This window comes from Thamnophis sirtalis, unplaced genomic scaffold (genome assembly GCF_051295495.1).
Source record: "Thamnophis sirtalis isolate CommonGarterSnake01/CBP01778 unplaced genomic scaffold, rThaSir2_p1.2 scaffold_1, whole genome shotgun sequence".
Taxonomy (NCBI): domain Eukaryota; kingdom Metazoa; phylum Chordata; class Lepidosauria; order Squamata; family Natricidae; genus Thamnophis; species Thamnophis sirtalis.
In genome coordinates, this window is record NW_028261381.1 from 19,393,586 (window position 1) to 19,417,152 (window position 23,567).

The 23,567-nt window shown below is 37.8% G+C and overlaps 1 protein-coding gene across 4 annotated transcripts in view; it reads left to right on the forward strand.

Annotated features, from left to right (window-relative positions):
• The window catches only part of ZNF385B (zinc finger protein 385B), a 234,601-nt gene that overhangs the window by 118,530 nt on the left and 92,504 nt on the right, over window positions 1–23,567 (forward strand). Inside the window, exon 1 of one of the 4 annotated variants that reach the window (XM_087708366.1) lies at window positions 4,645–4,757. The exons of 2 other annotated variants lie outside the window; for them this stretch is intronic. The gene's annotated coding sequence lies outside the window, so the exon portion shown is untranslated. Of the gene's footprint in view, window positions 1–4,644; window positions 4,758–15,461; window positions 15,482–23,567 lie in introns of those variants that run through there. One more of the 4 variants, XM_087708373.1, reaches the window with a different exon arrangement.

Genomic DNA, 23,567 nt, shown 5'->3' on the forward strand with positions numbered 1-23,567 from the left:
CACAGAAGTTGGATTGGATATATTTTCCAAAGGCTTGAAAGCAGCTCCTCTGCCATATCCCCCCTTCCCCTGCTGTCTTCTGATCAAACTTTTTGAATTCCTCCCCCCTCCCCACACACACACCTTTTCCAGCTGTTTCAGAGACGATTTCAACTCTGCTTCTGCCTGCCCTGCCCTCCCCTCATGAAAGGCCAGAGCTCTGAGTCAGACTGAGCTAGTTGCTCCCAGAGAACTCTAAAAAGCCTCTAAAAATGGCCTCTACAGGAGGCGAGAGAATACGTGCCTCATTTGCATAAGGAATTCTTCGCATTTTAACCCTTGGTTAACTCTTAAAAGGCGAAAAATTCCTTATGCACAGGAGGCCCCTATTTCTCTGGCCTCCTCCTATGGTTAACACAAAGCACTGTTCCAAGTCACTGTGAATCTGGTAGCAACTACCTTGGCTTTAATTATTTTTAAAAAATTCTTTAAAATTCTTTCCTTTTCCTCATGACTGGTGAGGCCACACCTCCCCTGCCTCTAGTGACTGCACGTCCCTGGAGAGAGAAAATTTTCCCCGCTCTCTCACACTGGCCATGTACAGATATGTACAAACAGACAGACCACATTAGGTACTAAAGCTGGAAGTTCCCTTGTTGAATGTGGTTTTCACCTCACAATATAGTTTGTAGGTCTTGGGGTTTAGAAAGAACTAAAGGTAGATCTTAATAAATCCCCCAGCACAAATAATGAATAAAATGTATTATCTGTCTTGTATAGAGAAACAGAGAGAAGTGTTAGGTCCCCTGTTTTAGACTGGAATGTAGTTTTCATATAGTAGACAATTGGTTGTAAAAAAAAAATCTATTCTTTTGTGTTTGACCGATGGTCTTCTAACTCACATAGCATAAATAATACTACCTTTAAAAAAAAAAAAGTCAAACTGAAGGGATTTTCTGTCAGAATTGTATTAAAAAAATATTGGTTTTGTTGAACAAATGCATCGCACATGCCATGTCTGAGAAACCTGAGGGAACAGATAAGAAGTAGTTTTAACAGCCTTTTGTTGCTGGCTAGAGACCATACCTGAACAATTCATTTTAGCAACAGGTTTTCTTTAGATAAGCAGGGTTCCTATTGAATAGAAACGCTCCCTCCTACACTTCACCTGGAGCTCGAGTTCTCTTTTATAAAACAGAACACTGTTGAAGAGTGGCTTACAATAGCCTGGACTCTTCTGTTGTGCATGGTGGTGCTATCCATTTCATAGTTTGTTTTGGTTGTGCTATGGTGGGTTGAGCGGTCAGACACTTTTTGATAAAATTGTCCGGCTATTTTTTTTTGTTGGAAGATGTTGTATAGGAGAGCTATTTCTTTTTTTCTGGTGTTGCTTCAAACCCATAGAAAACTGTTCTCCTTCAGTTTCCTCATGAGGAACAGCCTTCCAGAGCCGGGGTCACCGACGTTTCGGACCTCAGGGACCACTAAATTCATAATTTTAAATCCTGCAGACCACTAATATGATCTGCCTAATGACCAGCTGGGTGGGCATGGCTAAGTGGTCATGTGACTGGATGGGTGTGGCTAACTCGATGTCACTCAAGTCGAGGGGTGCCTTGCCAGCCTCTCCTCTCCCAGCCATTCCTCGCCTCCCCGCCTGGGCTCTTAGGGCCCCAACAGGAAGCAGTTGTTGGAGCTAAGCAGCCACTATGAGAAACATTTGGCAAAACAGCTCAGTTCAAATTGGATCTGACTGAGAAGGAGGCTTACTGAGGACTACGAGCATAGACTTTCCAAACAGAGGAAAGACCTGCAGGAGTGCAAGGGCAGGTACCGGCACCTGGAGGCTCAATAGGCTGAGATGGTCAGCCAGTTCCAGGCCATGATGCAGTTCCACTGGAACAAGGTCCTCTAGCTCTTGCCACCAGCGTCACTTCCCTCCAGCCTTCACCCAAAGCCCTGCACCAGGAGGCTGAAGCAGCCCCCAAGTCGGAATGCCCCCCTCCGACTTACACAAAAAGACCCCGAAGGGGGAGACTCTCTGCAGCAACAGAAACATTCACTGCACGTACCCGGCTCAGGGGGCGCAGTTTGAGGACCCCTGATTTAGTGCAATATAAAAAATGCAAATAATTTTTCTGCGGATCACCAACATTTTCTCATGGACCACCAGTTGGTGTCCGCTGATCCAGAGCACATGTGGGTGATCTCCCATCTTCTCTACAACTATCAAAAGCATCTCAGAATCAAGGGCAGTTGGTCTAATGGTTAAACCATCAGGCTAGAAAGTGGGAAACCATGAGTTCTAGTTCTGTTTTAAAAGCCAGCTGGGACACTTTGGGGCAATAACTCTTTCTCAGCCCAACTCACCTCACAGGATTGTTGCTGAGGGGAAAATAGAAGGAGGAAAGTGTGTTGAATATGTTCATCATCTTGAGTTATTTAGAAAACAAACTTAATAATAAGTAAAAATAAGACAAATAAAAACCAACATTCTATTTGAATCACATAGCTTTACTATAGCATACAAATCAATTAAAGTCCTTCAAGACATCTGAAGTTAACCAAAAGACCCAATAGTTCAATAATAAAAAAACAGAAGCCATCTACAATATATAGTGTAAGAACTCTAATAGCAACTATGTAGGATGGATAGGCAGAAGACTAGCAGAGCATGTCCATGAATGCCAAATAATAGTCAAAAAACAAAATGTAAACTCCTTAATCTCATAAATTGTGGACAGCCTTAATGATAGTTTCAACTGGGAAAATGTGAACATCCTGGACCCAGCTAACTCCAAATATAGTAGGAAATTCCTAGAAGCTTGTCATTCAGACAAATCATCCATAAATATAGGAAGTCCTCAACCTTCATCAGTTCATTTAATGACTGTTCGAAGTTACTATGGCACTAAAAAGGCGGGTCCAACAGGACATGGGTTGTCTAGTGTATGTTGTGGCCCGCCAGCAAAACTGGCCGCAGATTCGGACAGTGAGGAGGTTGGGGAGGAAGATGGGCCAGTCCTGGAGTCTGGGGAAGGCTCTGATGAGAGCTTTGTGTCGGAGGCAGAGATGGGGCCAGAGCCAAATGCCAGTTATCAGCTGCTTTCAGAGTCAGACATGAGTGAGAAAGATGAACAGCTGGAGCCTATTCCCAGTGTGCACATGCCAGAGTTGCCAGACAAAGGTAAAGAACGGGTTGACTTGGGAGTAATGCCACTGGTGGACGATGAATAGCCCCTCCCAGAGGAAATAAAAGAGGAGTAAAAGGGGAGTGGAGTTTGCAGGAGACAATTAGTTTGCTTAATTAGTTTGTGATTCTCTGAGGCTCCTTGCCAAGTTTTGCAGATATTGGCCTGGCAGCTCTCCAAACCAGATAAAGTCTGTGACTGTAAATCCTCCCTTGAAAGACTTTGCTTGATGTAAATGAGCAGAATTCACAATAAATTAATAAAAGGCCGTTTTTGTCGGACAAGGAGCTTGCTTCAGGAAGCCTAGGTGTAGTTCTAGAACAGTGTAGTTCTAGAATTAGGGAAGTCCAATCAGCTGCAAACCTCACTGGTGTCTATTCCCAATTATACACCAGATGATAATAGAAATGAGGTGGCTCAAGTGGTTGGGACACTGGGTAGGAAGTTAGGAAGCCTGCTTTCTGAGAGTTGCCATGGGATGCGGTTGAACTCTCATCCTTCACTCCAGCTCCTTCAAGGAGTTTAAAATGTTTTGCAAAGCCAAGCAATTATTAAGACTAAAGCATGATGTCAAATCTATGACTTAATAAATGTGGGCTTGTTATATGAGGCTAGTCATTCTAATCTACTTGATATGGTTATTGTGACAATAAAATGGTTGAAGGAAACACTGTGTAGAAAAGTAGAATAAAAGTACTTACTTATGTCTGAATGACCCCGTGAATTTCTATAAGGTTAAGCAAGATATGTTTAACAAAACATTGGAAAATATCCATAATGAATGGCTTTTCAGTTAACCATCTGATTCATCAGCCAGTTTATGTGATAGCCTTTTCTATGTAATAGTAATCTGTGATGCAGAAAAATCACTCTTTGTCTGTTGTCTCCATAACAACAGAGAGCTTTTACAACAATAGAATAGCCTCTGAAGTTGTTACCCAAAAATCTCATGTTCAAGTTATTGTTGATAGCAACGCAACAAATGCCAGAACAAGGCTTACAAAGAGACAATAATAGGCATTGCACAGGTGTGTGAGTTATTTCATGTGATGCTTTTATAGTAGAAAACATACCAGGGTATAAAGCCATATGACCCTGATATTAATGTAAATTATCTATGAAAATGAGTTTAGGTACAATAAGAAATTGTTATATAACTTCTATAATAAAATAAATTGAACAGTTGCTGCTATAAACAGTGTATTCCCCTTTTGAGTAAGTTCTCAGACTATGTGGATAGATGTAGATGTAGACGTAAATAAAAATAATATAGAAATACAGATGTAATCTCCAAAAAGTGTGTCTGTATATTTTTTTAAAAGACCAAACCTCTCAAGATCTTCAGTTATCTGTGCATCTGCTTGCCATGCAACCTCCAATTAACCCTGACGTAATATATAAAGCATGTTGCTTGTTCATGTGATGAAGGGAAGCTATTATTTGCCAAGTATCGCCCTCAAAGGCTGATTTTCCAGTACAGCCTAGTTAGTACATAATGCAGCCAAATGCAGGACACCTTCTTTTCAGCTGCCTCCATGCGATGTTCATCTTGATTTTGTGGATGATTACAGCAATAGCATTTGCAAGGTATTTCTAAACAAAAGGTGGATCTAACAATTCATAAGTTTTAATTCTTATTGCTCAATTCCATAAAGATGTAAAAAATGGAAAGTAATACTAATATGTTTATTTATTTTAAGATTTATTTTAGCTACATGAGGGATTTTTTTTCCCTTAAAAACCGCAAATAGTTCACAGTATATATTGTCTATAAATTGGGAAAATGTTTATATTCCACAAAGTTAATAGAATTGCAGGGGGTTTTGGTATGGCAAGATTGATTCATCAAATTGATGATGAAAATTTCTCCACAGAGAAAAAAATAAAGAACTAGTACTAATTAATTTTTAATAAACAGTGTTAATATGTCTTGCCGGTCCAGTCAAAGTTAAAAGGAAAATTAAGAGTATTTTATCTTTGGAAATCATTCTATGAATCGTAACAATGGAAACAGAATTTAACTCATGTCCAGTTACTTAAACACTAAACAAGTTTCACTAAACATAGAAGTGTCTTTTTTTTAGACTTAGAATAACTTTATTGTCACTTTGAATATACACTAATCGGCATACATTAAAATGAAATTTTGTTGCATACAGCTCTTGAAGGGTCACCACCTTCAATACACTACTCAGAAAATACTTAGCAGACAAGTTGATTTCCAAAAAGATTAATCCAGATTAACCAACCAAGAATTAGAATGACCACATCAAGACCAGGTGATTTTTTTTCAGGACCTAATCAACAAAAAGCTTAACCATAGAAATGGGAGTAAGTATAGATTTAAATGTTGGTATGTCTGGACATTTCCTATGTTGACCTTATTCATGATCCCCTGTCCTACTTACAAGCATTTTTTAAATAATTTTTTTATTTTCAGACAAACACAAACACACAACACATATAACATAAAAGCCTCTTCAATTACACACAGTGTGTCGATTGGTTACAAAGTCTTTCTGTGTCCTTTCCATGGTCCTCACTTGAATTTTATCAAAATTCACATATTGACAATCAAGATATATTTATATACATTGTTATTATGCTTCCTCCTCTTCTAAGTCATGCAATCATTTTAGCATTGATAACATTCGCTAATAGTTTCCAATTCAATGTTTTTCCCCATTATTAGTATCATCAATCTAATATACATATATACAAATTGTTATACTTATTAAGCATCCATTAATCCCAGCTATTATTACATCCTTTCAATATAAGGCATATTAAATTTGAAGTAAATTTATATTATAACATGTTATTACATTATCCTGAAATCATCCAATGATATTACATCTTTCTAATCTATTCTATATGGAATTGTTTATCTTTTATAAAAAAGCTTTTCAACATCATCTCCATAAGATGGAGATGTATAAGATTTTGTATAAGATTTCATATTATCAATCTAATATATATAAATGCTTTGTTATCATTATTAATCATTTATTTGACTATAGCTGTTACTACGTTGTGCATTTCACTCAAAATTTAACTATATTTAACTAAATTTATTGTGACATCATTCTATTATTTTAGCATTGATAACATTCTCTAATAATTTTCAATTCCATGTTTTTCCCATTATTAATATCATCAATCTAATATACATGTATACAAATTGATATAATTATTAAACATCCATTAAGCCTAGCTATTATTACATCCTTTCAACATAAGGGATATTAAATTTAAAGTAAATTTATATTATGACATTTTATTACATCATCCTGAAATCATCCAATGATATTACATCTTTATATTCTATTCTATATAAAATTGTTTATCTTTTATAAAAAGGCTTTTCAACATCATCTCCATAATCCTCACTTAGAGTATAGTATAAATTTCATATTATCAATCTAGTATAGATAAATGCTTTGTTATCATTATTAATCATTTATTTGACTATAGCTATTATTACGTTGTACATAGCACTCAAAATTTAACTACATTTAACTAAAATTTATTGTGACATTTCATTTCATCACCCTCTATCCTTCCAGAGATAGTATACTCCAATATCTCTTGCCATTTGTAAAGTCTGTATTCTAAGTGTTTTCTTGATAAGTCTTATGTGGACTTCTCTTAAGAACTTGTTATTCATTGCATGTCTTATAAGAATTCGAAATCCTCTATCTGCTCTTTTAATCAACTTAACTTTTGTTATCATTAGTGCTTCTGCCGAGATTACTCTCATTATTTCTGCCAAATTTTCTCTCCTTTCTTCATGTTTTCTGACATCTGAAATAAAGTTCTGGTTCATCGATTTCTCCTTTCCGCATTTCACACTTGTCATTCCCCTCCGCTCTCAGTTTGCTGTCAGTGTTAACAATTTTCTTTCATATGTCTCTGTGATTTTTTGAGCTCTGTCCTCAAACTTCATCACTGTCCCGGTACTTTCTTATTTTGATCTATAATTTCAAGTCTCTTTTCAATTCTCTCTGTGATTATTAAAACTTTTTGAATTTCTAAGAAAGTTCTTTGCAAAGTTAGTTCCTTTTCTTCTTCATGTTGTGCCATTTTCAAGGTTATAAACACTGCCAAAACAGCCAAGACTTTTTAGTTTTCAAACAAATTCAGTGGAGTTTTTCAAATCAAAGCTTTCTCTTTCCTTCAAAGGAACACCTGTATCAACAAAACGTTTTCCACTGTGCCTTTCAGTAATCAAAGCTTATAGCTTTATCAGATATTGCCAAACTTCTAACTACTAGATGGCAGTGTTACCTCTTTTCCATCTGTTTCTGCCTCTCTGTCCGAGAGAAAAAAAAACCTGTAAAAATTACGCTGCATCCCAGCCTTACAAGAGAAGCTTTTAATCCACAAATACCAAAAATGGAGAAAGTATAGAGGAAGAAGGAAGAAAAAAAGACCAGTCCAGTTTAAAAGTAAGAGGCATTTGTAAAGAGTCCATCTATAGAAAGTAAATAAAGTTAAGGTAGAAAAGATAACACGATTGTCTTAGACCAGAGTTGTTTTGCTGCTTGTTTTCATTCTGTCTTCAATTCTATTTTAAATTCCAATTCTTTTGGGTTTTCCCTTCTCTAATAATATTTTTTTTTCTCACTAATTTGACACACTCCTGCACAGGTTCTGTTTCAGAGCCTTGTACCAACCTTTGGCAGCCATTTTGGTTGCTTCTCTTGTAGCCGAAAAAGGAGCTTTCTCCTGGATCAATCAGGGGCTTTGCGATGCCTCTGAGATCAGCAGGACATGCTCTTCTCTATCACTGTTCCTTCAGAACAGTTTAGGTCCATAAGGACCATCCAGAAACAGATATCGACAACAATCCTAGAGACCCAAGATTGCATGTCGTGTCGTTGCAACGTCAAGCCCCGCTTACAAGTATTAACTACTTACAAGTATTAACTACATAGAGCAAGGCATGATAGGATAGTTTGCTATGAAATCAGCAAGATCATCTGCAGTTTAATTCCACTTCTTACCTCTTGGCAAATTGGATACCATTTTGAATTGCATCAATGTTCAGCTTCTTATGTGCAATAGCCTAATATCAGATTTCTGTCCATGAAAAGTATATAGCTAAATTTAGTTTTAAAAAACTATAGTTCATACAGCACCCGAATACTAGGGGCAGCATACCAATCCCCTATGGCATTACTTTCCATAACAAGAATCAAAGGGAGTTCAATGTTCATACTCTTTTTCATGTGGATCATATCCTCTCGGTGGTCTAGTTTGGTAACAATGAATACTTTCTGCAACCTTTCCAGAAGTTCAGAAAGGAGGGAAAGAATGTAGTAATCCCCACTAATAACAGTTTGGGAGCTAGAAATCACAGGCTGCAAGTAGGCAACGATCCTTCTTCTCAAGAATAAAAAAGGTAGAAACACTAATGGTAGTTAAAGGTTTTCTGTAAATTGTTGTTAATTCCATCCTTCAGGCAGATCAACACTATATTTGACATTGTACAGTGGCATTTTGCAAGAATCTGGGCTCCAGAGGATAAGAGTTTGCTGCCACAGAATTGATGGGAGTAGATCTATGCTTCCTCTTTTCCAAACATATCATCATAATCTGCCTTTTTAGCAGACAAAAGGGTCCACTTGTTAAAGGTGCGGGGGGGTGGGTGGGTTAATTCTCTGAAGTCTGGGGACTGTTCTTGTCCGGCAAACTTCATTATTAACCCAAACAACAATTCTGTTTGAAAACTGGAGTTGCCAGAGGTTTTTGTCATATGCTGTGAGAGAACAATGCTGGTCACAGTCGGCATAAGGGGTCATTTCTGGCATGAAGGCTCCCCTCCTCTGATACACTGTTCGTGGTGTAAGTAGGAATAGGTGTTAATTCTTAAATATTACAATTTGCTGTTTCATTATGCTATGATATATGTCATACGAAGGATTAGTTTTAAATAGTTGTTACTTGCCAGACAGGTCAAGTTGATAGTGTTGTTACAGACCCATATCATGAATGTGTTCTTAAATACTACTTTATTCTATTGATCTTTTCATAATTCTTGCAGTTAAAAAAATCATGTTTGTCTAATGCAACAACAGGTTGGGATAGCAGCTAAAAGTGTTTTTTTTTTTAAATTAAGATTTGCTGCGTAGATTAAATATTTTGAAGTGTTGATGAATATAAGAAATCATCATTTCATTTCATACCTACAACACATCAGTGTCAGAAACAAGGACTTAATTATTTTAATTTCCTTCCTGTTGCACAGCATGCAAAAGCACTTTGTGCCTTTCCCATTCTCCCCACTGCCATTCTGTCTGTCAAATCCTAGGGCGAACCTTTTTAGCATCGTGTGCTGAAAAGGGAGCACGCATGTGCTCTTGGTGGGCTCGCAACCCGGAAGAGGAGCTGCCCAGGGGGCATGCGTGTGCTGGAAAACGAATTCCGGTTTCCGGCACGTACATTCATGCGACAATCAGCTGGCTGGCACAAATGCCACACACACAAAGGCCAGCTGATCGTCATGCACACATGCGCACCAGAAACCCAGAACGGGCAACGCCATGCGTGCCAGGTGACTTGGCCTTGTGTGCCACTTCCGGCACACATGACATAGGTTCATCATCACACCCCTAGGGCAATGTTTCCCAACCTCAGCAACTTTTAAGATTTGTGGACTCTCATGCTAGCTAGTAATAAGTGCACACACCTTAAAGTTGCTGAGATTGGGAAACACTGTCCTCGAGCCGTGATGGCGAACCTATGGCCTCTGTGAGCACATGAGCCATCGTCCCAGTTCTGCTCTGCCACGCATGCGTGCGCGCCTCCCACCAACCAGCTGGTCTCTTGGGTTTCTGCCAAGCATGCACGGGGCACGCATGTGTGGCGGCTGCATACGCATTGCATTTGGAGGGGTTGGGCTTGCACTTAGGGTCCAGAAAAGGTTAGCCATCACTGCCCTAGAGGGACAGACCTCCTGAAAACAGTCAATAATAAGCAAGGATGAAGTTGTGTTTCATGCTATAAAACAAGGCTTTTTCACGTCCAAATCATAAATAAGTCCTGCTGTCCAGAGGTCTCTCCCACAATGACTTTATTCTCGTCTTTTCAGTTGCTGTTGAGTATTCATTCCTCATAGGAGATGTTTATTTTGATTGTTCTTCAATGTATTTTTTTGATATGTGGATTTTTGTGATAGCTTGTGATATTATAATGTTTTATGATACCCTCTTATTCTGGCTGGTTTTATTCTTGCTACTGAGTTTGATTTGTTGGATTCAACCAATTGCATGAAGCCACCTTGTAGACTAGAAATATGTGGTATATAAATGAAGTAAAAAAATATATCAAATGAACATATTACTCTGCTATTAGTGTAGCTGGATTTTTCTGCATTTGCTTGATATCTGAATGAGGGTAGGTGCACGAGTGAGTGCTGTGCTTCTTTATTCCTCTGCTTTGAGAGTGAAGCTAAGTTAATATATATCTCTATATAATTATAATGCTGAATTGCATAATAAAAATATTGCTCCTAATAGAAATAGTTGAATTTTCCTATCTCTTACATAATCTTTAATAAATAAATTGGGCTTCTTTGATTCAAATTATTGTTTTGGTACACATAGGCCAGTTTAAAGATTGATTTATGAAAATGGAATTTCTGGCACCAAGGCATAAAGCTGAGCAATGCATAAAAGGAGGAATACTCAAGTAAGAGTTCTTCACTTTAGATGACAGCCATAATGAAAAATTAAAAACCACAAGTTTATGGGAGATGAAAGTTGACAATTATGGGAACAAAATAAATAAATAAACCCTTATTGCCCTTGATTGCTAGAGGAATATAAGATAAAAGAAAATGTTCCAAATAGGTTAAAGGAGATATATAATTCTACTTCAGGCCACATCTTCCTCCTAGAACTCAAAACTGCCTAGAGTTGCTGCTTCTGCCTAAGAATCTCAGCTTTCCTTAGCTCCACTAATAGAGGAATAGCCCAATTAACTAATGGTGACTTAAATGGTGGATCCCAGTGAAACGATTCCCCTTCACTTCCCATGAGAAGCTAGTTTTCGGTTTTCTTCTAAAGGAAAGGCATATTGATTTCCTTGGAATTTTGGATCCATAAGCTTTGTGAAAGTGTATTATCAATATTCCTCCCGCCCTCCTATCTATCTATCTATCTATCTATCTATCTATCTATCTATCTATCTATCTATCTATCTATCTATCTATCTATCTATCTAATTTTGTGCCAATTCATTTTCTGAATGCTTAATTTTTATGTTATTTCTTTAGATAACAATTTTATTAAAGAAAAAATAAAACTAAAAAAGAATAAAAATAGAAGGTCCAGAAAATAAAAAACAAAATAGAAAATAAAATAAAAATATAGTAAAAAGAAAGAAAAGAAATATACAAATAAGCAACTTTCTACCTTCATCACAATTATTAATAATGTTAGTAATATATTACCTCCTCATACAACATATGATCTCTTCTTCCCATCTTTATCTATAAACAAATCCATAAAGCACCATCATTTCAGCTCTAATGTCAGTAAATTCCATTATTACCAGAATTTATATATCCTAATTTAATTTTGATCAAATAAACCAAATTTATATTTCTTCCTTTGAAATCTTAATCCTTAGTTCATTCAAATAATGTCTTAAAACTTGATTTCTTTTCATCTTCTTTCTTTTTTTAACAATTTAACAAGTCTCTTTTGTAAATTCAGCAAAGGAAAATTACCCAGATCATTTTCTTGGCTTATTGTTTATATAGCCATGTTAATTATTAAAACATCAGCCAGTTTCTTTTGTATGTCCAAAGTAACCATGCTTGTCCAGTGAAACTTGTTCCTATTTTATTATATCTTTTGGACATAGTCTCTCTATAGACGTAAAGTGTTGATGCTGTTAAAATTAATTTCAATAATATCCTTCAATATGCCTCTTAGAATATTTTGCTTCATTTTCTAATTGTAGGTTGAATTTATGTGTCCTTCTCTTTTAATTATAATTTTTAGTTTCCTCCAGTGTCCAATTTTTACAATCTTAAGGTTTTTTAAAAAAAATTCAGAACAAAAACATTTTCCCATGGAAATGATTCCTTATAATTAATTCCAACATCTTATTTGCAATTTATCTGTACTAGCAGTTTGGTGGTAACATGTTGCTGTTTATTCCAAAGCAAAATATTTTTTTTAAAATTATTAAATGTGTAAGTTAAAATGTTCTTGTGCTAAGGATTGAAGAAAACTCACCTGATACTGTCAAATTTGTCAATCCAAAGATCACTAATAGCTGATTATCAAGGAAGTATGTAAACTTAGTGTCTTTTCAAAGGTCCTGAAGGGGGTTTGAACAAAATGGTTACTTCATTGCCTCCCAGAGCTCTAAATCTGCTAGAAACTACTATCTTGAAGTCTTTTCACAAGAAGCAGCTGTCTGGAGTATTGTGGGTAACCTCAAATCCTCTCCCTCCCCAAAATTTACAACTTTGAACAAGTACTCTGATTGTGTCAGGCAATGGTGAAGAATCAGAATGTCAGCAAAATAAGTATCCAACATGTATTCAATAGTAATGTATTCTGTCAGAATATGACACAAATTGTAGCTGATGATAATTTAGTGTTAAGATACATTTTCCTGTAGAGCAGTTTTTCATTTGTTCAGTCTCTCCTAGAATTGTTTTAGTGTCTCTTGATGTTGGTTCAGAGCTAAATAATTCCCTGATAATTCTAGAGTTGTCCTTTGCTTACTACAGATAAATAAAGGAAACCTCATTGATTTCATAACCTCTGACAATTCTCTGTATCAGCTCATGCAACTAGGAAGGTATGATTAAAGAATAGGCAGAATTCATGGGAAAATTACAACTTTGTGTTTTGTAAAAATTGGCTACATTGGGAATATGAACCAGATTCTCAAGCAATTTTTTCAGAATAGACCATGGCCAGGAAAAGGGGTGGGGTAGGCTAAATACAATAAGCAGCCAATTATTTGGAAGACTTCTTAGAATACATCTCTCCTTATTTTAGAGTATTTCTTCCAGAAATTGAGACTTGTGTATGCCGGATTACCCCTCCCTTTATTCTCCCAGCAGCAAACTTGGGAAACGGATTGAGGTGAGAGAGACTGGCCCAGTGGCATCTGCCCTAGCACTCTTGATAAGTGGGAACTAGGACCTGCTGCTTTCATTTATTCATAACCCAGAGAGTAAGACTGCACCAAATGTTTTCTGAAATTAGCTTCAAAGTGAGATCACTGTGTTGCAAATAATACTTGCTTCAACAGACATTTACATTGTTTTGATGCTGTGAAACAGCCTCTTGTTTTTCTTCATTGCTTCTTCGCAGGTAATTTTTCACTTCTTTGTCCTGACTTCAAACTAATTTGTTCTCTCTGATAATGTAGCAATTGGATTGACTCTAATGAATTCTTCGTAACTTTACAGCTCTAGTAATGTTTATTCATTCTCATTCTCTCTCTCTCTCTCTCTCTCTCTCTCTCTCTCTCTCTCTCTCTCTCTCTCTCTCTCTCTCTCTCTCAATTTAATATTAAGCACTCTTTAAAAATAGTGGAATGCAAGGAAGGTTTTCTCTATTCTACTGTGCATAAAAATCCATACTGGATTAGGCTGTTTTATTATAGTTTCTGCAACATTATGAATTCTTCTAATTCAGCATTCCCATTCTTCTTCTTGCCTTTTGGTCATTCTCCATTCTGCCTGCACAGAAAGAGCATCTAAATAAGGAAAAAGAACTGATGAGGCATTTAACTTACACAGTTCCTCTCTTTCTCTGTTAACAGGACTTATATCTTATTTACAGCTGTTCATCGGTCTTGGTCAACTTGGCTGTCTCAAAATGTTAAGAAGGTTCAGATAATTGGAAGGAAGATCAGCAAGACATGCTAAATTTGTAGCCTGGATCAGTGGTCCCCAACCTTTGTGGCTTGGTGGCCTGTCTGGGTTAGGGGAACTAGGCCATGTGAGTGGCTGTCCGGTGTTCCGAATAGGCCACAGCCTGGTAGTGGGCTGCAGCCCAGGGGTTGGGTACTCCTGGCCTAGATGGAGAAATTGAAAAAGAAGGCAGTAGCAAATCTTTTCCATATAGTTCCCAGGAAAATTATATGGCGGCACCTACTAGATTTCTTTTAGGGAGACCTTAACCATGCCTTCATAATGTATGTAATGATGATGATGCAGGATTGCTAAGGTGACCAGACGTCCCGCTTTCGAACAATTTGTCCCGAGTTCCATGTTTTTTTTAAAAAGTCCTGATTATTTTTAAGTTACGAAAAAGCCTCCAGCCGCCAAGGCTCTCCTAGCAACTGGGAGCGTATATTCTTCTTTGAGCCGAGCGCGTCCCTAGGAGCTGTTGCCAATGGCTGAAGGAGGAGAAGACTTTACTCCATGTGGAGTAAAGTCCCTCACGGATTTTTTCTTCTTCTGTTGCTTTGAGCATCCCCTCCCTCCCCCCTCTCTCTTTCTCCCTCTCTCTCTCTCGGAGCTGGCAGGCTGCCTCCGAGGCTGTCCAAGCTCAGCCCCTCCCCCGCCCCGGACTGCTGCTTCGCCAGCATTTTTCACACTTATCGACCATTTTTCACACTTAGCGACCGTTGCAGCATCCTCATGGTCACGTGATCAAAATTTTGATGTTTGGCAACAGATTCGTATTTATGATGGTTTCAGTGTCCTGGGGTCATGTAATCCCTTGTGTGACCTTTTGACAAAATATAAAATTTTTAATCAAGCCCCCGCCCCCCCTGCCCCCGGTCAATGGTGTCCCTCTTTACCAATCTGAAAATCTGGTCACCTTAAGGATTGCATAAATAAATGGGCAGAATGGTATAGATTAGGGTAACCTAGATTTTATTAGGTTGCCTTAAAATGTTGATCAGAATAAATAATTTGGAGACTGGGCCATAACCCAGTCTCTCTTCTTAACGTAAGAATCGGAGTACTTCAAGTACAGGCAGTGTTTTCATACTCATTACATACACACACCACCAAATATGCATGATCAAAACAGAATACTGGTAGTCTTCAATTTATGACCACACCTGAGCCAAAATTTATGTTGCTAAGTGAGACATTTGTTAAGTGAGTTTTCACCCATTTTACGACCTTTTTTGCCACAGTTGTTAAGTGAATCACTGCCCTTTTTAAGTTAGTAACACGGTTGTAAATTGAACCTGGCTTCACCATTGACTTTGCTTGCAGGAAGGTTGCAAAAGGGCATCACACGACCCCAGGACTTTGCAAACATCATAAATATGAACCAGTTGACAAGCAACCAAATTTTGGGGATGCCACAACAGTTGTAAGTGTGAAAAACAGTCATAAGTCACTTTTTTTCCAGTGCTGTTGTAACTTTGAACGGTCACTAAGCAAATTGTTGTAAGTTGAGGACTACCTGTACAAAATCCGGAGAAGAAGCTATTCTCTGGCCTAGCCCCTGAGTTATGATTCAACCTCCTTTCTAAATATTCAAGACTTGCTGTATTTCCATTGCCAGGAAATGTAGAATTGTCAGATGTCAATATAAACTGAATGGGTTGGGGTTCCTATATGGAGATGTTCACTCAACCGTAAACTGTAATTTCAATGCTTGTTTGGAGCCTTTAAAATAATTCCAAAACTAAAACCTGCAATTGCAACCTTCCAAAAGCATTGCCACCGCTTTTACCCAGAAGGTGCTTGCTTACTAGCAAAGCAAAAGGAAGGAGGAGGAGACGTTCTAGCTGCTTTGATTTTTTTTTTTTTTTAGAAACAATATTAAAATGTTCAACTGTGCAGCCTTTAGGTTATATTTGGTCTCGTGATGTCATCAGGGAGGCTGTTCTCTTTCTGGAATCAAATTGCAAACTGTCTCCTCAACTGTAATTAAGAGCTAAGCAGTGGTGATAGGGAGTAGGATTTGTTCAGGCTTATCGCTTGCCTGACGCCTCTTAGCACCAAACCTCACAAAAGCACGGTGGTGAAATGAAGGCATTATTTATGTTAGATACGTAGTTCCACATCTAATGCCTAATTGCTTATCATGGTCTATAATCTTATAACTAAGGTAAGCATTAAGGTCTCTCTTTAGAACACAGAGTTGGGTTTTCCCTTCCTTTTGTTTTTTCTTTGTTTTGCGGTTTTTATAAGATTGCAAAAAAACAAACAACCAGCAACTAAATCTGTCACAGAAATTACTTGGCTAAAGGGAAATGAACAGGATTAGGGTAGTTTTATAGAACATGCTTTCTTTTTGAAAAGATTAATTTATGAAGCCATGAAAAGCAATCAACTTACAGAGAAGGCGATAGCTATCAAGATCAGCAATTCTGCCTTATTTTTCAAGATTGTTTAAAATAAAATTATTAATTCGAATACTATAATACAATGCAGATCAGGTTGTTATCATTGTTGTTTCACAAGTCCTTGTCACTTACAAGTATTAAAATCCTTTGTTTAAACAGTGTATGAATCTGAGGGGAAAACGTGACAATTTGTGATTGATTCAGTTTGTAGGGATTTGAGGGACTGATAGGGGTAATTCTGTGACTATTAAAATATAGTGACATTCCTTTATTGGGTTTAGCACACTACAGGTGAGTTTATTGACTGTAATTTTATTTTTCACTTGCCAAATCGGGAATGAATATGTAGATTTCTTTGCAGTAGATGTATTTTCAGACTGGTACCTAAAGCCAGAGACAGCTCTTGTATGTTCTATCCTTGAGAAGAAATATGGTAAAACTGCTTTCTTGTATACAGATCTAATCCATTCTAAATGGATACACTTTACCATCATAAAGTATATTGTGATTCAAGCAGGGTTATGGGAATTAAGTTATAAATCAGCTAAATTTTGCACGGCCATTCTTAGGAGTTTAAAAATAGCAAGATATCTGGTGAGATGTACGCTGACAAAGTCCTTTGCATTTGTATGGGAATAAAAAAAAGTTTTTCCCCTAAACGTCTATATATCATTGTTACGGTTAACTGGGCCAATAAAAGCAGTTAGAAAAGCTAAGCTTTGTAGAGGCGGAGAAAATTCCACTTAAAAGTAGACACTGTCTTCGTTTCAGCAACCCAGTGTGCAGTGGAGCACCCTAGGGAGGGCATCAGATGTTTTCAAATAAGCAAACAATCATATTACACTTTTAATTAGGAGGAAAAATTCCATCCCCCCACTGGCAGGTATTCTAATTTGAATTTGTTTTGTAGATCCCAAGACCCCCATTCAGCTAATCATAGAAGTTACAGTTCGGTTTGTATATTGTGCTTAGTGATGTGGTGATTTGCTTGTTTGTTGCGGTGTTCTATATAGGAAGTTTGCCAAGTGTGATTGATTCAGCGAACCATAATCGGATGTATGAGACCAGCCTGATGCTCTTCATCCTTACTCAGCATGTAATCTAGTACATTTTAAGATTACCCAATGGGGGAAGTCTATTCTGCAGTGCCTTTTCTGCTTCTTGGATGTAAGATTTTTTCCAGTTCTGCTGCTTAGTGTTTTTTTTTAACGAGTGGTGCTAGAAATTAACCTTTGATATTTATGTGCCAGTTTAGCAATGTTCGCAGAACTGCTAGTAATTACAGATGTGTATGTGTGTGCATTTTAAGGAATTGAACTATCCACGTTTGCTGCCTAGTTGAACAAATTGACTTGTCTGTTTAAAGTCTGAGAAATCAGATTTACAACTAAAGAAATGTGTTCATGCAACTTCCTGATAGGAGGAAATTGCACTTGTACAATATATCTTCTAAATATAATGAGGACTGTTTCTTAATTTATGAAATTGCTTATAATTTTTTTTAAGTCAATTATACCTGGCGTGTTAATGTTTTGCAGTTAAGGGGAAATTCTTTCCCTTGTGAAATAAATATTAAAAAGAGAATGATTGCAAAACCCTTAGATGTCAAAATAACATGTCAAAACAGTACATTTAAAATGAAATATAAAGTGGGACTGTACAGAGCTTCAGATTTTATCTCTGAAAGATACTTTAGAGTTCACAGGAATATGAATGTATCACTTGCAATACTTTAAAACAACCACACTTTTTCCTCTAATTACCCTTTGTAGCATCCCATGTGATCGAGAGAAAAGGTTTGATCACTTGAAGGTGTGGTAACTATACTTAGTTCTTGAACACCTTTTGAAGATTGAATACAAAGTATTGCACAGTCTGAATAATACAGGTGAAACTCGAAAAATTAGAATATTGTGCAACTTTTGCATCTCATTTGGAAACCAAGGACCCAGAGTATGGAGGAAGAATGAAGAGGTCAATCAAGCACAGTAATCCCACAGTCATTAAACCAGGTTTTGGTACTTTTGGCAAAAGTTGCTCTCATCAGAAAAGAGGACTTTGGACCACTGAACAACAGGACTTTGGACCACTGTGCTTCATTAAGACCAGGGTCAACGCAGCTGTCTACCAGGAGATTTTGGAGCACTTCATGCTTCCTTCCGCAGACGAGCTTTATGGGGATGCTGACTTCATTTTCCAGCTGCCCACACTGCCAAAAGCACCAAAACCTGGTTCAATGACTGTGGGATTACTGTGCTTGATTGGCCAGCAAACTCGCCTGACCCGAACCCCTTAGAGAATCTCTGGGGCATTGCCAAGAGAAAGATGAGAGACATGAGGCCGAACAATGCAGAAGAGCTGAAGGCCGCTATTGAAGCATCCTGGTCTTCCATAACACCTCAGCAGTGCCACAGGCTGATAGCTTCCATGTCACACCGCATTGAGGCAGTAATTGCTGCAAAAGGGGCCCAAACCAAGTACTGAATACATATGCATGCTTATACTTTTCAGAGGTCCAATATTGTTCTATGTACAATCCTTGTTTTATTGATTGCATGTAATATTCTAATTTTCTGAGATGGTGGATTTGGGGTTTTCATGAGCTGTACACCATAATCATCACAATTATGACAAATCACGGAACTATCCTGCTTTGCATGTAATGAGTCTTATCATATATTAGTTTCACCTTTTAAGTTGCATTACTGAAATGAATGAACTTTTGCACAATATTCTAATTTTTCGAGTTTCACCTGTAGTATTAGAAATATTAAAATACCACAAGCATGATCTTATCCAAAAATCTCATTAAAAAACTGATAGTCAGTTTTACTAAATGAATTGTTTTGCTGCCACATGAAATGTATTTATTTGTTTAGTCATACTGCATAATTTATAGGCCACCTACTTTACCAGACTCTGCATAGCGTACAACAATAAGATTGATTTGCTATAAGCTAGTTGGCCAAAACAATTCCTGACAGCTATATATCTTTAGATAACAACATGAAAATATAAATAGCTGCTTGCACTTAAACTTGTATGTGCTTCAGTAAGCATTGAAAAATTATTTATATTCTATCTTTACACTCTGTTGTTTACAATCCTTAAGTTGGTTAACAACATACAGTACATTAAAATAATGAAATAAAAGTAGTTAATAAACTAAATGGTGGTTAAAACCTGTGAAACAAATGCATCTTGTTTTCCTTCTTAAGGCAGAAAAAAATAGGAAACAAATGCAATTCCCAAGGAACTTGCATCTGATAAATCTAACTGCAACTTGCAAATGATGCCTCTTTTCATAAAATTTTGCTAATTGAAAAAGTTGCTTCCAGCCTAGAAACAATTGAGGAAATCTGGAGAAAGGGGCTTCTGGGAGTAGGAGCAACTTCAGAAGAGTCTTTCTATTGTCCATTTATATAGTTCTTCATAACTGAATATGTGATCCCTCATATAGACCATTTATAGGGCGTTTAACATTTAACCTTAAATTGTGCTTGAAAGCAATTATTGTAATGCGCTCAACATGGGGCTGCCCTTGAAGAATGTTCGAAGACTCCAATTAGTCCAGAATGCAGCCGCGCGAGCGATTGTGGGTGCACCAAGGTACACCCACGTTACACCTTTCCTCCGCGAGCTGCACTGGCTACCTATTAGTCTCCAAATCCGCTTCAAGGTGCTGGTCGCTACCTATAAAGCCCTACATGGCATCGGACCTGGGTACCTGAGAGACCGCCTCCTGCCGATTATCTCTCTCAGACCAATTAGATCGCACAGGTTAGGTCTCCTCCGGATTCCATCTGCCAGCCAATGTCGGCTGGCGACTCCCCGGGGGAGAGCCTTCTCTGTTGCAGCTCCGGCCCTCTGGAACGAGCTCCCTGTTGAGATCCAGACCTTACTACCCTCCCGGCCTTCCGCAAAGCCACCAAGTCCTGGCTGTTCCAGCAGGCTGGGGGGGGGGGGCTGAGAAGCATCTACCTCCACGGAAATTGTGAATGTTGGTTTTGTTTTTAATATGTTGTCTTTGTCTCGTTTTCCCCCTTTCCCTTGTCTTTTGTGAGCCGCCCGGAGTCCTCCGGGAGTGGGCGGCATACAAGACAAATAAATAAAAATAAATAAAAATAAATAAAAATAAATAAATAAATTGGCGACTACTGAAAATCTTTCACTTTAGGTGTTATAACATCCACATATATTGCCTAGCTGCTATAATTTGCAACTGTGACTTATATATTGCCTTTTGTTCTTATTCTGGGTTCAGATAATGGATTCAGAGTGATCTCCAATATAGTTAAATATGTGATGTTAAAATCAGAAATGGGTATCTCACTGGACAAGCAAAAAGTGGCATTTGAACATCTTAGGGTGTGGTCTCAAAGAGGTTGCTATCCTAATTTAGATCCCTAGTAAGGACACTGGCATTCCTAGTGGCTCAACAAGTAAAATAATAGGTCTTACATAGCGCAGCAAAAATTTAAAACTCTGCATGGAGATAATCCTCATGTGTGTTTTGGGATTCACAGTTAATGAATTATGATTTGTAATAGGGGTGGGTTTTGACTGCTGCTACTGCCGGTTTGCTCAGTAGCACGCATGTACGTGCTTGATGCGTGCATGCGCAGTACTAAAAAAAAGCTGCGCAGAAGCAAAAAACAAGATGGTGCCGCATATGGCACTGCTGAGAGAACCGGTTCGGGGGTGTGACAGGCCAAGTTATTACCTACTTGGCCGAACCAGTCCGAACCGGTAGGAACCCACCTCTGATTTGTAAGAAGGTTCAATCTTCAGCATCAGTTTTAGGGGCAGAATCTAACTATTTATGCACTGTCTTGTGTTTTTGTTTTGCACCCCCCTTCCCATGTATTGTAAGCCGCCCTGAGTCCCCTCAGGGAAAAGGGCAGCCTATAAATCATAAATAAAATCCTAAAAAAAATCCTAGCGTAGTTTCCCCTAGGGGCAACATTATGCGGTCCAGATTCTATATTCTGTGTATGAAAAAATGTAAATGCCATGTTTAGTACTGTAACTAGACAGTCTTGTTGGATCATTCTTCTTTCCATATAATATAGGATAGCACCGTTTCTCTTCTCACCACCTCAAGAGAGCCCCAATGAACCCTCCACCCCCTCCTCCTCTCTGACCCATGGAAATGCCTGCCACTTTGTTGTGGGGAGAAGGAACCAAAGGAGCTGCAGACTGCAAGGAAAACCGCACCCCTTGCTCCCCATCCTGGCATGTCCCCAAAGCCTCCTCCCTCTACAGAGCAAGAGAGCTCACCTATTGATTGCCAGTGTTCCCCGGCCAGGCCTATCTTGCTGACCGGCAGCTGAATTGCTCCCTCATACTTCCCTCCCTGGCCACTGCCCTTAAGAGATTTTAAATTTCCACTCAGTTTCAAAGCAGTCAATGATTGCTTGCCCATTGGTCCTTGCCACCAGCCAATTGGGTGCAAGAGTTAGAGGGAAGTGGGAAGGAGGGCGGGAATAACCCTTTTCCATCTTTCAATGGGCCATGTAATTTACAGATTTCTGGGAAGTGTAGTCAGAAAGCCTGGCAGTTCTGAAGCGGCCGCAGCTCTGCCGAATTTCACTCCAATGGGAATTAAGATCCCAGATTTTGGAGGCATTGTTTAAGTTATCCCTATTGAAGTACGTTGATTCAAAAATTGTTGCTCTATAATGCACCATTTCATCCACTTGAAGGTTCAAAGTATCAAATAGGCATATGAGAGTTTTAGTAGTACATAGATATCAAAAATGTAATTGATAAAATAATCATTTTTTATGTTATTAAAATAGTGTACATTGAAACATAGGAGCACTTTTATTCTGTTGCTTTCAGCACCTGCCCTTACTTGGTTAGCTTATAGAAGACAAAGCCCTTAGCCCAAGAAATGAGAAGCCCCTGGCATTCTCTTCATTTCTAAGATGACACAAAGTAAATTGTACTGAGATGGATGCATTCTCAGGACTGAGGATATGAAAGGCAAAATGGGACATAATATATGCACATGTGTCTGCGTCCATGCTTTTGTTTTTCTTATTTTCTTCTGAAAGCTTTTTCTGGTTTGTTCCTGAAAAACTGAAGAACCCAAATCTGTGAAATATTTCTTTTAACTTTCATTTTATATGCTATGATTGGAAATATTTTCCCCAATGCTTTGGAAATGCTAGATTACTTATTGAAATAAAATTTTGCAGTCTCAAGGATTGTCATTCTGACAGGATTTCCTTAGTTTGATTACTTATATTTCTACCTAAACTGGCATCCTAGTTCACCTTGTTTGTTTAAATAAGCTTCTAGAAAATGCCTACATTCCAATAGCATTGCTGTTTTCTTCCCTTTCAAGGAGGTCATGCCAGGTAATAAGATCAGGGTGCATATCTGCGAGGGGTTTTTTTTTCTCTATATCTCCTGATTCTTATTAAATGGATGCCTCCACTCTCAGTGAATTAAAAAACATTTATAAAACCAAAGTTTAATTTCAACTACTTTTAATTACTTTATTAAATATAAAATGTATCAGGTGCAAATTTTAATGTTTGTAGGGCAAGTATTTGGCTGTTACTGTTACAATACGGATTTAATATATTTTTAAATATATTTAACATTGCCTATTAGTAAACACAATCTCATTATAGTTATATTTTTACTAAGAGCTATAAAATTGGGCTACCCATTTAGTCTGGGGGGGGGGGAAATATTTAACTTAATGCGAATTCAAAATGATGGTTGGTGGATTTTAAACCAAAGTTAAAGAATGATGAATGAAAACAAGCTTTCATCTCTGTGAAGTATACGTTTTATCATTTTGATATATTTTCTCTATTTATCATGGCATTTCATACATCCCTGCATTTTGTGCATTGAACTTTAGAAATCATCTTTTCCTTTGCATTTCAGAGTCTGAGAATTTAAAACCTTTTATCTGTATAACATGCTATCTAGATGAGGTGCTCATCCATATACACAACATTTTGTGATTGGTCTGTTTCATCCAGGCCTCATGGCTTCCTCTTCAGATCTAGGATTTGTTCTTGGAAGGAGAGATTTGTGACAGTTGTTCTTTGAAAGCGGATCTTGAAAAACTTTATGAACTGA